Source organism: Ochotona princeps, chromosome 3, assembly GCF_030435755.1.
Source record: "Ochotona princeps isolate mOchPri1 chromosome 3, mOchPri1.hap1, whole genome shotgun sequence".
NCBI lineage: Eukaryota > Metazoa > Chordata > Mammalia > Lagomorpha > Ochotonidae > Ochotona > Ochotona princeps.
In genome coordinates, this window is record NC_080834.1 from 112,103,904 (window position 1) to 112,118,741 (window position 14,838).

Here is a 14,838-nt window from a genome sequence, read left to right on the forward strand (position 1 = left end):
CTGCTCTTAAATTCTAGAAATGACCTCTTGATTTCTACACACCTGGTTTCTTAGACATTGCCATTCGCTTCCTTACCTACCCACCTGCCATGCATTCCTGAACATTAAATTTCCTGCATGCCCACTTGCACATTTTGCACAAGGAATCATTGTCTACACATGGCCGGAAGACCCATTCCACATCTGAGGCGATTCATCTCACGTGAGGCAAGAAGTGAACATTGCTGGTTCTTGCTTATATGATAAAATAGCCGTTGTATTAGTTTCAATAGTAATACCTCGTCCTGATCTCTGTTCAGCTCTTGTTACTGTTTTCTTAAAATATTAAAATTCTTCAAAACCACATTTGTTTCCTCACTTCTTGTGTCTAAAAAAGTTTGATCAAAATGTCTTATCAATATCTGAATCTTCACCTTTAACATCATGCTGACGATTTTGAAGTTATAATCCAGATCTCACTGCTCTACTCCACACCCCTGTTTCTATGGGCTAGAAAGATTCGGGAAGTGTTCATTTGTGCGATTGATTATCATTATTTTCTTCTGTAGTTTCTTTTCAAATTTGCCTCACTTATCATGTGAGGCAAATGCATACAGTTTAGGCGATTTTAAAACCTGTAATAGACATTGCCAAATTTTGTAAGCTCCCTAATGAATCCTCTTAACTGTCCCTTTCACCCTTTCACTCAACCCACTGTCTCCTGACCCTTTCTTAGTTAACACTTTTTTTCATCTCAGCTGCTTTAATCATGGAACTGAAACACTAACTTTCTCAAACAGTTGTGGTATGAGTCAGATGAGATAATGCATCTAAAAGGCCTGGAACACAGCAGGGGTGTAATACGTGACGCTATATTATTATGATTGGAATTATTATTTTTATTACTAGCAGGGATATGAGGCTGCAGAAATAGCAACTAGACCATAGCCAACACTAACTTCATTTGCTCTAGTAATGATAGTTTAGGGTTTAACTCGATCTGATTTTCTCAATTAGCATTTTTTTTCAACTTGTACACAGCAGTTTCGGAAAAGGCTATAGAGCAACTCAGCAGAAGAGATTCTAGCTTAATTTAGAACTGCAGACAGCTGTGGTATCCTGAGCATCCGCTTTCGTAATTTTAATTAGAAAGCACCCAGAGGTTATTCTGTATCAAGAGGACAGTTTAGCAGTCCAGTCAAATCCTAGAATGTATTTGTTAGTTAATGAAAAATTTCTTACATGATTACATGGTAAATTCATGATTTTTTTCAGAGCTATTACCTTTACTCCCAATTTTCAATAAGAAATGACCATTTAGAAGGTATCTGAGTCACCACAGCATTTATTTTAGAATTCACTGCTAGGTTCAAATGTATTCCTGTAAAAGGAAGAAATAAAAGTTCATGTTGAAAGCATAGACTAAGAGGTGACAGCCTCCACTAGGGCTCTTAGCAAGCATACATTCAGGGTGAGTAAGCCCCGCCAGAAAAGGACGTTTGACCTAGCACACTATATTATAAAAGAGAGGGTAAAATTCTCTCTTCATGGGGAGCCCAATTTAAAATGGTACTTGACAAAGAGCTTCTGATTTCACCTCTCCACACAATGACTTCTAAAATGCCACTGCAGATAGAGAAAATGATAAGAATCACCTAATACCTAAACTAAGTGTAATACACAAATGGCCTGACTAGGAGATTAAATGCTGCTATCTTTTGACAGAGGCATACAGAAGAAAAATTGTACTCCAAACTTTATTTTTTTTTTTGTAAGCCCTGTGTCTTCTGTTTGATTTTCAAAGTCCCCATTCACTTTTAGAAATCCTGTCACCCTAAAATCTGCGCATGATTTGAGAACGAAGTTTCCAGGATTTAAAAAAAAAGATTGCAGGCTTACTGTTTTTCCATTTCTGTAATTTTCATTTCTACTCAAAGACTAACAGAGAGCTAACATGCAGGTGAAAACCAGAAAACATAGCTTCAGAGAGAAAATTTTCTCAGTGATAGAAGAGATGCGAGTCACTTTGGAGTAACGTCAAAATGGCTGAGTAGACACTCTTATTAAGATTTAAGGTACAAGTGATGATGAAAATGTGCAATTACCCTCTCCATTGATAATATGAGACAATCATCAGAAGACGATTCCTCAAACATTCATTCAATGAGCGTTCTAACCTTTCCCTATATATAGGGTGCCATCTTTATTTCTGATGTACTCTGGGTTTTGTATCTTGTCATATGGTATTTCCTTAAGAATACGGAGGATTATATCTACCTTATATTTAACATGCATGTTGAATTAGCTTAAATTAGCAAAAGTGATCTCATTATAAAATATATATTCCTACTTAAACAAATGGATTATTTCATAATGTTTTTCAGACACAATATTTTTGTAGTAAAAACTGGTCCTGGAATGAAAGAGGAATCAATTATAACATGATTTGATTGGTAAATTTGGGAGTATATACAACATATCCCTCCAAACCAGGCCATGCTGGGCATCCTCAGTGTATGCTATCCATGTGGATCCTCATTATGTATCGTCAGGCACTGATCTGAAGCCCTTCTGCAATTGTTTCTACCATATTATCTTTCCTTCATACAAGAACAATAGGGCTAAGGGAACAACTAAAAGCATGATAGAATAGGATAGGAGATATATTGGCTAAGAAATTTTTGTATTCTAGGAGCTTCAAGAAATGGAAAAATAAAAATCATATGATCATCTTAGTAGATGCAGAGAAGGTATCTGATAAAATTCAACACCACTTCATGCTAAAAATTCTAAATAAGATGGGCAAAGAAGAAGCATTCTATAACATAGCAAAGCAATATATGAAAAACACAATGCCAGACTAGAAGCTTTTCCATTAAGATCTGGAACTAGACAAGGGTGTCCAAATTGAACACCGCTACTCAGCATAGTACTAAAAGTCCTTGCTACAGCTATTAGGAAAGAAAAATAATACAGGAATTCAAATCAGCAATGAGGAATTGAAATCATCCCTCATACAGACAACACGATTCTACACATAGGAAAATTAAAAGAATCAAGGAAAAGACTATTGGATCTCATATGGAGCTTGGCAGGGTAACATGGCAAAAAATCAATGATCATATATTGGTGGCCCTAGTATGTATAAGAAACTCCACGGCTAAGAAAGAACTTGTAATGACAGTCCCCTTTACAATGGCAGAGAGGAATCTTAAATACCACTGAATAAACCTAATCAAAGATGTGGAAGACCTCTAGGATGAAAATTATAAAACAATAAAAAATAGAAAAAGACTTTAAAGCATGGAGAAATGCATAATATTCCTGGGTCAACAGAGTAACAATCATCAAAATCTCCATATTACTGAAAATAATGTTCAGATTCAATGTGATCCCAATCAAAATTCCAACAACATTCCTCTCAGAGATAGAAAAGATGATAAAAAACTAACGTGGAAATACAAGAGACCATAAATAGCCAAAACTATCATGAAGAATAAAAATCAAGCTAGAAGAATCACAACTCCAGAACCCAAGACATACAATAGGGGAGTGTTCATCAAAATAATATTGTAGTGGTACAGAAAGAGAGAAGATCAACGGAATAGCCTAGAACCCGCAGAAGTGAGCACACCAATGCACAGGCAAATAACCTTCAACAAGAGAACCAAAAGATAATCCAGGGGAAAAAATGGGTTACTTCAACAAACGTTTTTCAATAGGAGCCTAAAGAATCAAGATGCCAACTCTGCCCCCATGCACCTGTCTCTTAATACAAAACCAGTTCAAAATGGATCAAAGACCTAAATCTGTACCCAGAAACCATCACACTATTAAAGGAAAACAGAGAAGCACTCTACAAAATATAGCTGTTGGTAAAGACTTCTTAAGAAAGGTCACCAATAGCAAAAAAGGGACTATGTCAAACTAAAAAGCTTCTGTACAGCAATGGAAATGATCAACAAGGTGAAGAAGCAGCCAACAAAAATGGGAGAAAATCTTTACAAACTACACAAATGATAGCAGACTAATATCAGGAAATTTACAAAAAGCTTCAGAAACTCAATGACAACAAAACAATCCTGTGAAGATATGAATGAAGGAAATGAACAGACATTTTTTCAAAAGAACAAATTCAAATGGCTAATAGACATATAAAAAAATGATCAGATATCCTAGCTATCAGGAAAACATGAATACAAACCACATTAAAGTTATACCTAATTTCAGTGAGATTGTCCTACACTTGGAAATCTACTGACAAGACCTGTTGGCATCAATGTGGGGAAAAGGGTGCCCTATTCCACTATTGGTGGGAGTGTGGACTAGTGAAGTGCTGTGGAAATCAGAATGAAGAAAATTGATCCATCATATGACCAAGCTATTCCACTCCTGGGAATATATCTAATGGAAGTGAAATCTGTATGTGGAAAGTGACCTAAAAGCACAATCCACAATGGTGAAGACAAGGAAATAACTCAGATGATCGTGAAAATAAGAATGGATAAATAAACTGTGGTACATCTATTCTGTGGAATACTACATAACTATTAAAAAGAATAAAATCTAGCATTTACAACAAAGTGGTTCTGACTAGAGACCATTATGTCCAGTGAAATAAGCCAATCCAAAAAAAGATAACCCAAATATCGTACTTTCTCTCTGGTATGAGGTAACATTCATTCAAAATATAAGATAGAGTATATATATATAGGTAAACATGTATATACACACATTTTTATAGATGAAATTTAAGGGAGAGTAGCATACTAAGAAGTGACGATACATTTCAATATCCTTCTGTATTCCCAAATAAATAGAGGACTCCCAATGAAGCCATTAAATGTACCTTGACACTAGAATTCTAGACTGTCTACCATTGTCTGTACCTACAATGCCATGGTACACTTAAACAGCAGAATGTCTGACTAGTGACTACTGCTTGAAAAATTATACTGCTGTAATAATAAAGGAAAAACCATAGAGGGAGATGCGGGAGCTGTAAGGGGGATTTCCGTGTACATATAGACCGATATCATCAATAACAATAGTAACAATAAATATATGTATACATCTTAGGGGCTAACACTTTGGCTTACCCTGTAAAACCTCTGCCTGAGATTGTGGCAATTCATATGGCTGCCAACTTGAGTTTGGGAAGTTCTATGTCAAATCTAGCCCCCTGCTGATGAACTGAGGAAGCACTAAGGATGCTCCCAGGTCTTCACCTGTACCCATGTGCAAGACTGGGAAGAATTTCTTGGTTCTAGGCTTTGGACTGGACTGGCTCCAGCCATTTGGGGCCATTCAAGGAATCAGGAGATGGAACATCTCACTCTATATGGACACAATGGCTGGAACTGGACAGGCTGAACCCAGGAACGCAGAGCTTCATCGGGGTCTCTGTGGGTGCAAGTGTCCAAGGGTGTGAAAAGCAATCCTCTGTTGCTTTCCCAGGTGCACCAGCAAAGAACTGGATTGGAAGTTGAACAGCTGGGACTTGAACCAGCACCCATCTGGGATGCTGCCACTGTAGGCAGAAGGTTTACCTGTGGTGCTATAGCCCTAGGTCCTCACATATACAGTTTTCTCTTTCTCTCTCTTTTTTAAAGATTTGTTATTATTTTTTTTATCACAAAGTCAGATATGTATAGAGAAGGAAAGAGAGAAAGATCCTCTGTCTGATGATTCACTCCCCAAATGACCGCAGTGGCCAGAGCTGCGCAGATCCAAAGTCAGGAACCAGGGATTTCTTCCGGGTTTCCCATGCAGGTGCAGAGTCCCAAGGCTTTGGGCCGTAATCAACTGCTTTCCCAGGCCACAAGCAGGGAGCTGGATGGGAAGCAGGGCTGCTGTGATTACAACTGGCACCCACATGGGATCCTGGCATGTTCAAGGTGAGGACTTTAGCTGCTAGGCTATGGTGCTGGGCCCCTCACTTATACAGTTTTAAGGGCATATGATATTCACCACACTATACTTCCTCACTCCAACTTTCCTTACTCTTCTTTTTTATTTTTTTAATGTTTACAATGACATTTTTCCAATTTTCTTTGCAAACACAAGCTTCACCCCCCCCCCCACTAAATGCAGCATTCAACAACAACAGTTAGCAGAAAAGCTACCATTATTCCAGAATAAATTCAGGGTCATAAACAGTAATAAAATATCAAAATATCAATTTATCTCATCCTCATTACTTTTTTAGGTACTCTGAAAATTAGTTACCACACACCAGGAAGGCATATGATATTTATCTCTTTCAGGACTGGACTATCCCACTAGGTATAATTGTCTCCAATTACATCCATTTTGTTGCAAAAGGCAGGATTTATTTCTATTTTTTATAGCTGAGTAATATTCTGCAGTGTGCTCATATCTCACTTTCTTTTTCCAGTCTTCAGTTGGGGTCATCTGGATTGATTCCTTAACTTAGCTATTTAGTTGAACTTGTATAAACATGAGGGTATAGATAATTCTTTCATATGCTGATTTCAATTTTGGAGGGTCAACTCCTAGGACAACAATAGATCATATTCATTCATTCAATTCATAAGCGTGAAAAATTTTTTCCATATTTGGGTGTCTTCTATTTCTTTCCTTAATGATCTGTAATTTTTATTGTGAAGATTTTTGACATATTTGATTAAATTTATTTTAAGATGTTGGATTTTTTTGTAGCTGCTGTGAATGGGACTAATTTTTCAACTTTCTCAGTCATGGAATTATTTGTATACATAAGTGGTATTTTGCTGTAATTGTTGTGTATAGACAATTCCCCTATGAGTTCCAGTAATCTCTCAATGGAGTCTTTGGGTTCCCTTTGTAGAGAATCAGAATATCTAAAAACATGGATATTACTTTTTTCTTTCTCATTTGTATCCCTTTGGTTTCTTTTTCCTTTTCTAATGGCTCTAGCTAAAAGTTCCAGAACCACATAGAATAGTGATGGTGAGAACAGATGTCCTTAAAGGTTCTGGATCTTAGCTGAAATGCTTCCAGCTCTTCCCATTCAATGTGATGCTGGCTCTGGGTTTGTCACAAACTACCGTGTTGAAGTATATTCCTGCTATAAGATTTTTATTGTGAAAGAATTTGCTTAAGATTTTATCATGAAAGAATACTACGCAATGCTTTCTCTGCAGCTATCAAGAAAATCAAATAGTTTTATTCTTTAATGTATTCATGTGATATATCACATTTGCTTATTTACATATGTGCAACAATCTTCATACCAGGGATAAAGCTCACTTCCTATGGGTGAATGATCTTTCATATGCTCTGCTGGATTCAATTAGCATCTTAGGGATATTGCTCTATCGCTCTCTTTATCAGACTAATATCATTCATTTGGACATAAATGACCTAAATGAAATGGTAATACATTTTGTCTATTGCTAAGTTGATCAAATGGTGTTTACTACAAGAGTTCATGATATTTAATTATGAACAATATCATCATACTTCGTTTTGTTGAGAATGATTTCAACAGCAACTTCCTAAGAAGGATGATCATTTTAGTAAATGCTAGCTAGGACTACTAGTGTGTTTAGTACAACAGGAATTCTTAATATTTCATAAGAAACGATTTAATTGATAGAAAAAGCTAGATAAAAAATAACTTACAGAAAGTCAACTAAATGAGAACAGTAGTGGAAAGAAGAGGAAGTGGATTAATAAAGCAACATTAATAGAACAATGACAGATATTTGAGTCAGTTTAAAACATTGTGATCCCTTTTCCTCAATAATAAACTCGGTGTTTCTTATCTCACAGAATTTAGAATATTGCAATATAAAAGAGTGGATTCTTGCCTTGATTAATCATTGATTTTCAGCGTATTTTTTTATTAATTATTTTGCATTATGTGACAGTTTCATAGGCTCTGGGAATCCCCCCCCACGCCCCTCCCCCCTGGTGGCTTCCTCCACCTTGATGCAGTATTACAGTTCAAATTCAATCAAGATTCTTTCCTTGTAAACATATACCAAGTATAAAGTCCAGCTATTTATTGTCCAGATGGGTTGAACAGTCTCTTGGGGACACCATTTCTGGTCCGTTGTTAGAGCTGGCAGAATATCATCCCATTCAACCAAGAGTCCCGACATAACATCAACAGCAATTTGCAACATTATGGAATTGACATGGTTGTGAGTAACCAGCGTATTTTTTTAAAAGACTTTGTGCTTTTAAGGAAGATGCACTGAGAAGAAGAGATACCCAGAGCGATCTCCCTTGGGGTGTTTCATTCTCCAGATGGCTGCAGTGACCAAAGCTGAGCTGCTCTACTGCCAGGAATCCAGAACTTTTCAGGTCTCTCACATAGGTGCAGGAGACAAAGGACTTGAGTCATCTTCTGCTGCTTTCGCAAGCCACAACCAGGGAGCTGGCTTGGAAGCAGAGCAATCAGGACACCGGTATGCATACAGGATGCTGGGGCTGCAGGCCAGGGATTAGTCTACTATGCACGACCCTGAGGTAATCTTAAATAATTTTGCATCTGGCTCCTTAATTCTTGGGTCTAACATAAAAGACTTAGGCGGAATACATGAAAGATTCAAACCCTATATCATAATATTTCAGTGTTTTAACTCTTCTTAAAATCTATGTAAGTTTCAGAAAATTTACTTTATAATGTTTTACAAAAGAATTTACTCCGCTAGAAAAATATGAAACTCCTGGTTTTTAGCAATTAGTATTAAATTATGATTTACATTTTCACAAGATTAATCACATTAATACTTGAGACCATTCTGAATAGTCTCTAATTGCATACATGATACTTTGATGTGTACTGTATTCAAGATGAACTATCTTGTTGAACAATAAATTAAATGATATGGAAATTCGCCGAAGTTTTTTCTTTCACTTTATCTCAAAGCTTGAAAGTTTCAGAAGGGACCATTTTAGAATAATTTCTAATGCATGCACAACTTAGTAATAGTACTCCTCTTAAAGTACTTTTAGCTAGAGTTATGTCAAACAGTGATTCTCCAATTCTCTGTTATTTGTTGATTCTTCAGGGAGTGTTCATTGGTCCTGTAAATATTTAGCCTAATCTTGGGCTAGTATTGTAGTGAGTTATGTCACCACCTGTGATGTCAGATCCCGTGTTGGCACCTCTTCAAATTTCAGCTGCTCTACGCCTAACCCAGCCCTTTGCTAACATATCTGGGAAAGCACTCAAAGGCAAACCAAGTAGTTGCATCTCTACACCCATTGGGAGACGTGGGTGAAGCTCTTGGCTACTGGTTAGGTCTGTCTCAGCTCTGGCTGCTGTGACCATAGAAGAGATAAACAAGTAGCTGAGAATTTGAGGAGCTCTCTCTCTCACGCCCCATCTCTCTCTCTCTGAAACTGATTTTCAAATAAATAAATGATTCTTTAATAAATATTCAGCATTGTTTTCAGATTCGATAGACTTTTCTCATATCTGTAAGCTAATCCACTACCATATGAGTAAGTATGCAATAAGTACTCTTCAAATATTGGTGGAGAATTTACATTGTGAAAAAAAAATAGGCATGCATTTCAAATATTTTTTGCAACTAAATAAACATCCTGTAATCCTACATTCTGAACCATTTTAAAATGTCTTCATTCAGGCATATACCTTCACAAGTAACCCAAATAAGCTTATGAAAATCTATTATGAAGGAGAGTTTAGAAAAGGCAGGCTCTGTTCCAGTTTGTCCTTTCCATCTGACCCAACAGTAATGACCACATGAATAATAATTAGTTCTGAATACACAGTGGCTATTTCTCGTATGGCTTCAGAAGTAGATTGTGTGTACTGAAAGAACATAGGTGAAGAGGTCAGTCCTGTTACATAGTAAGTTAAGCCCTCGCTTTCAGTGTTGGCATCCCACTGCTCCACTTCGGAACCAGAGCCTGTTGATGTTCCTGGAAAAGCAGCAGGTCCTTGGGCCCTGAATATATCTGAGACAGCTTCACTACAATATACCCTTCTCCACAAATGCCTGGACTTCGTTTCATTGTGCACAAATCATATTGTGAAAGAATTGTGTAGCATCATTTAACATTTAAGTAAGATGAGATTATGTGAGTGGGCAAGGACATATATCATAACTCACAAGAGTGCCATGAAATGTACACATCAAATATTTTTGTTATTTGAAGGGCATCATGATATATGACAAAGAATATATAACGTAAGAATGATACCTATTTTTGTAGAAGTTACATCTTAGAATTAAGATGCAAAGCTGACTATTGTGGCTTCAGGATTATGAATATGATAGTGTTTTTAAGATTTCAAGAAAAAATAAAATTAAAGATAAATTTGTTACAAAATGAAAATTCATATGCAGTTATCAAAAATATTTTTATTGAAAAGGCAGATATATAGAGAGGAGAAGACACAGACAGAAAACTATGTGTACACCCCAAGTGGCTTCAACAATCAGAGCTGAGCTGATCCAAAGCCAGGAGCCAGGAGCCAGGAGCTTCTTCTGAGTCTTCAAAGTGGGTGCAGGGTCCCAAGGCTTTGGGCCATCCTCTATAGCTTCGCCAGGCTACAGGCAGGCAGCTGGATGGGAAGTGAAGCAGCCTGGACAGGAACCCGTGCCTGTACGGGATCCTGGTGTTTGAAAGGCAAGGATGTAGCTAGTAGGCCATTGCTCCAGATTCACATACACAGTTTCTTACAATGCATATTCTTCATGATGTTTGTGAAGACCTCTCCTGTATTAGCAAATACTGCTAGAATGCTGAGCAAAATTCTTATCTATAATTGTATTTTATCAGAGAACACCAGCATAAATTAGACATACATATGCATACATATATTTTTTTCTTTGAGTGAAAAGTAGAGATAAAAATGGGAAGAAAGAGAGCAAGAGAGTGTATAGGCTCCCATCCACTGCTTTATTCTTTTTAAAACTCCTGGCAGTTAGGGGCTAGTGCAGAGGCTCAACAGGCCAATCCTCTGTCTTTCTGTACTACCTTCCAATTCAGATCCCTGGAAGAAGCTCCAGGCTCTGGGGTTTGGATCAGCTCAGCTCCAGCTATTGTTGCCATTTATGGAATGAATCAGCAGAGGAAAAATATGTTTCTGTCTCTCCTTCCCTCTGTAAATCTGTCTTCCAAGTGAAAAATAAAGGAGTCTTAAAAAACAAAAAAAGCTCTGTTAAAATCAGGCCAACAACAGGAGTAGAAAAACTCTTATTTTCATTGTTTCTTATTTCATGGAAATATAGTTTACTTTGAAAACCAGGGATATAATGAATATTATTTTTGTATTACTTATGTCTTTTTAAGAATAAACTGGAATATTGGTATTTCCATTCAAATTCTCTTTTGTGCAGATTATTGATGTAATAAGATTAAATTGATAGTATATGCTTAAACATTCCAGTTCTAGATTTTTTAATTATGCAAAACAATGACGATTCTCCCAAATTGCCTTTTTACATCACAAATGCTTACATAATACTTTTAAGTGAGTCAAAACGAACTTGGATAAATGGAAGATTTATATTCAGAGATAAAATTTGCAAGTATTTGCCAGTGGCCCTGACCGATCAACAGAATGTAGAAGTTTAACATCAATTACTTTATTTACACTTCTCTGTGAAATTTAAGAATTATAAAATGCAACAATTTTATCAAGTTTTCTTGTTTTTCTCAGCTATTTATGGATACTGAACTTCAAAACAAAGTAGCCATATGGTCACAATGATTTTGAGCCATAGTAACCACACATCAAGTATTTCTGTCTTTGAATCACTAAAGCTTAATAAGTGCTTTGTTGAGGCATTTTTCAGGTATATAAATGGAAATCTCTTCAGAAGCAGATGGCTAAACATCCATCAAACTCAGAAGACAAAATTTATTAGAATCACAATGGTAATTGATCCAGCAATACAAAAAAAATTAATCATTGACTGTTCCTCTGATAGCTTGAAGTCCAGCAGGAAGTGAACCTGATAAAATAAAGTCTTATAACTTCTAGATTTATTTAATTTTGATATTAGGATTATTATAATGGTATATTTCACTTACTGAGATAGTACTATAAATATTCTTTTTAGTAATTTAAAACTGATTGCTATTGGATGCTTTCCTTTTTAAAGACTTTTCCTAGCTGAAGATGATTTGACAACATATCATATTCAGTCTGAGAGCAGCGAAGACGAGGTCTTAAAGGCACAGTCCATATCTTTCTTTCACTGCAGAGTCTGTGAACTGACATTCTTGGCTTTGGCTATTAGGGAAATTTTTCAGAAGATGTAAATGAGCAGAAATAGAACTTGCAGGATGCCCCAAGTCATAGAGGAAGATAAATCTTTCTAATTATGTCTTATTTACAGTTTTGCTCTTTTCTACCCAGTAGATTAAGAAGTTTTATATTTCTTCAATGTATCACTTCGGCTAGCAGAGAAAAATTACTAAAGGCTGTATCGTATATAAAGTCCCCTCTTTTTTTTGGCAGGCAATTATTGAAGTAAAGAATACATTCAGCAAAAAGTATATATAATTATTTATGAGCACAATAAAAGCCATGTATAAACACACTGTCCTTATGTAAAAAGAACTGCAGTGTAGAAAGTAATCAACATTTATCCCTTTCTGAAATACCTATATTATATACAGTTAAAGTATTGTTTATGAATAACAAGGGAGGAGAACATTGACTCAAGTCCTGCTGTAACTATTCATGCCTTGTCCATATTCATTCTTCCCCTCCTGTAGCTATAGTATAGATGTCCCTCCTCCCAGCAAGAAAACATGACTTCCTTCTGTGTCTTAAACACTCCAACTATTTTTGGGCCTCTCTTTCTCTTACGGTTTTCTCTGTCACTTATTCACCCAGTGCCAAATTATTCCTCAAACTGTGATCTATCTTCTGAGTTCCACGCAGCCAAACTATATGTTTTCTAAGCCGTCTCTAGTTTTTGGTTCTCAAGATAACTTAACATCAAGACATAATGCTTAGGACAATATAGGCTGGATAATATAGCATTGCTTCTGCTACAAATGAGCATATGAATGTACGCTACTCCCTTGTTTCTATCACATCTGATCACAACAGCTAAACTACTGAATAAAAAACGATATCCATGTTTGGATGAGTAGACAGAAGAATTATGGGATACACACTACAGACTAGCACACATTCAGAACAAAAAAGGAAATCCTTTCTTTCAAAAAAAATGTATGCAATTGGAGACCATAATTTGTGCTGAAATAGTGCAGTTCCAAAGATAAATATCATATTTTCCATGATTTTTGGTAATTAATATATAGAGTACAAAATTATAATATGTAAGTAAAATAGACATTTTGGAATATGATTATTGCTTTTAGCTCCTGCCGACACTCCTGAGGATAGTGACTTTGCGCTTACTACCTATTGAAAATTTAGTAGATGGTTAATTTCATGATGAGAAAGCCAACTGAAAGTATACCCCTGTAAAAATTTAACACAGAATGAGAAAGAAGAGGTAGTAAATGATAGAAAGTATCATTATGCTTTTAAACTATGAATACGAAAGCAGTTTTGTTCCTCTTATATACTTTTTTTTTTTTTTAATCAACAACTAACATTTGAGTCGGGTGCTTTGTGTTACAGACTTTATGATTCGAACTTGACCTTTCCTATCTCACATAATGCTGACAGGAACCACAGAGATGAATCCCTCATTTCATAAATAAAGATACTGGAGGTAGAGATTGTGGTGAGGCAGGTAAGCTGTCATTTCAGACCTGGACATCCTGTATTGGACGTGGTGGGACTGAGTGCCGCCTCTGTTTCTGATGCAGCTTCCTGCAGGTGCGTGCCATGACAGCCAAACGATGGTGGCTTAGATGCTTGGTTCTTTTCTCCTCTGCGGGAGAACTGCATGGAGTTCCTTGCTCCTGGCGTTACCATGACACCCACACAGCCTATTCTTGTCATTTGGAAAGTGAACCAGCTGATGAAAGATTTCTCTCTCTCTCTTACTTTTTAAGATTTATTTATTTTTATGACAAAGTAAGATATACAGAGAGGAGGAGAGGCAGAGAAGAAGATCATCCATCTGATGATTCATTCCCGAAGTGATTGCAACAGCAGGAGCTATCCTGTTCCAAAACCAAGAGCACTGAGCTTCTTCTGGGTCTCCCAGGCGGGTGCAGCATTGCAAGGCTTTGGGCTGCCCTAGACTGCTTTCTCAGGCCACAGACAGGGAGCTGGATGGGACACGGGGCGGCCGGGATTAGAACGAGCATCTATAGGGATCCCAGCGTGTGCAAGTCAAAGACTGTAGTCACTAGGCTACTGTGCCAGGCCCTCTCTCTCTCTTACTCCTTTTGCCACTCAATAAATTAGAGAAAATGAACTTAAAAATAATACAAAAAAGAAATCAAGAAACGGAACATTAAATTAGCATATTTAGTGCCCTGCTGCTTAAAAGGCAGATTTCAGGTTTCATATTTTTCTGACAAAAAATACCTGTTCAAGCCACACCTCTAAAAGAACTTGAGCATTTTCTCACAGAGCCTCAATGTTGATGCTCATTATAGAAAACAGTAATTTCTCTCCATTAAAGCCACATGTTAAACACCGAGAAACAAGGAAACATGGCAAACCATTTTACCTTTCAGGTGTTTTACTTTTTATAGCAATAAGTAGGACAATTTAGCTACTCAGAGAAATCACGATTTTTGGTGCCCGCCAGGTTTTCCTTTCCTACTCTGATTGACTGGATATTTGTGTGAGATTCACTCCGTGTTTGACTTAGTCTGTTTATCCCAAGTGCAGTAATGTGTCAAAAAGAGATTTTTCAATAAATATTTCAATGAATATTTGTAAATCAGTTTCCTACTCATCCTTATAATTTTGCATAACATCAAGTT

At 36.6% G+C, this 14,838-nt stretch overlaps 1 protein-coding gene across 1 annotated transcript in view; it reads right to left on the minus strand.

Annotated features, from left to right (window-relative positions):
- Positions 1-14,838, minus strand: part of NLGN1 (neuroligin 1) — a 691,248-nt gene that overhangs the window by 324,094 nt on the left and 352,316 nt on the right. The window lies entirely within an intron of this gene.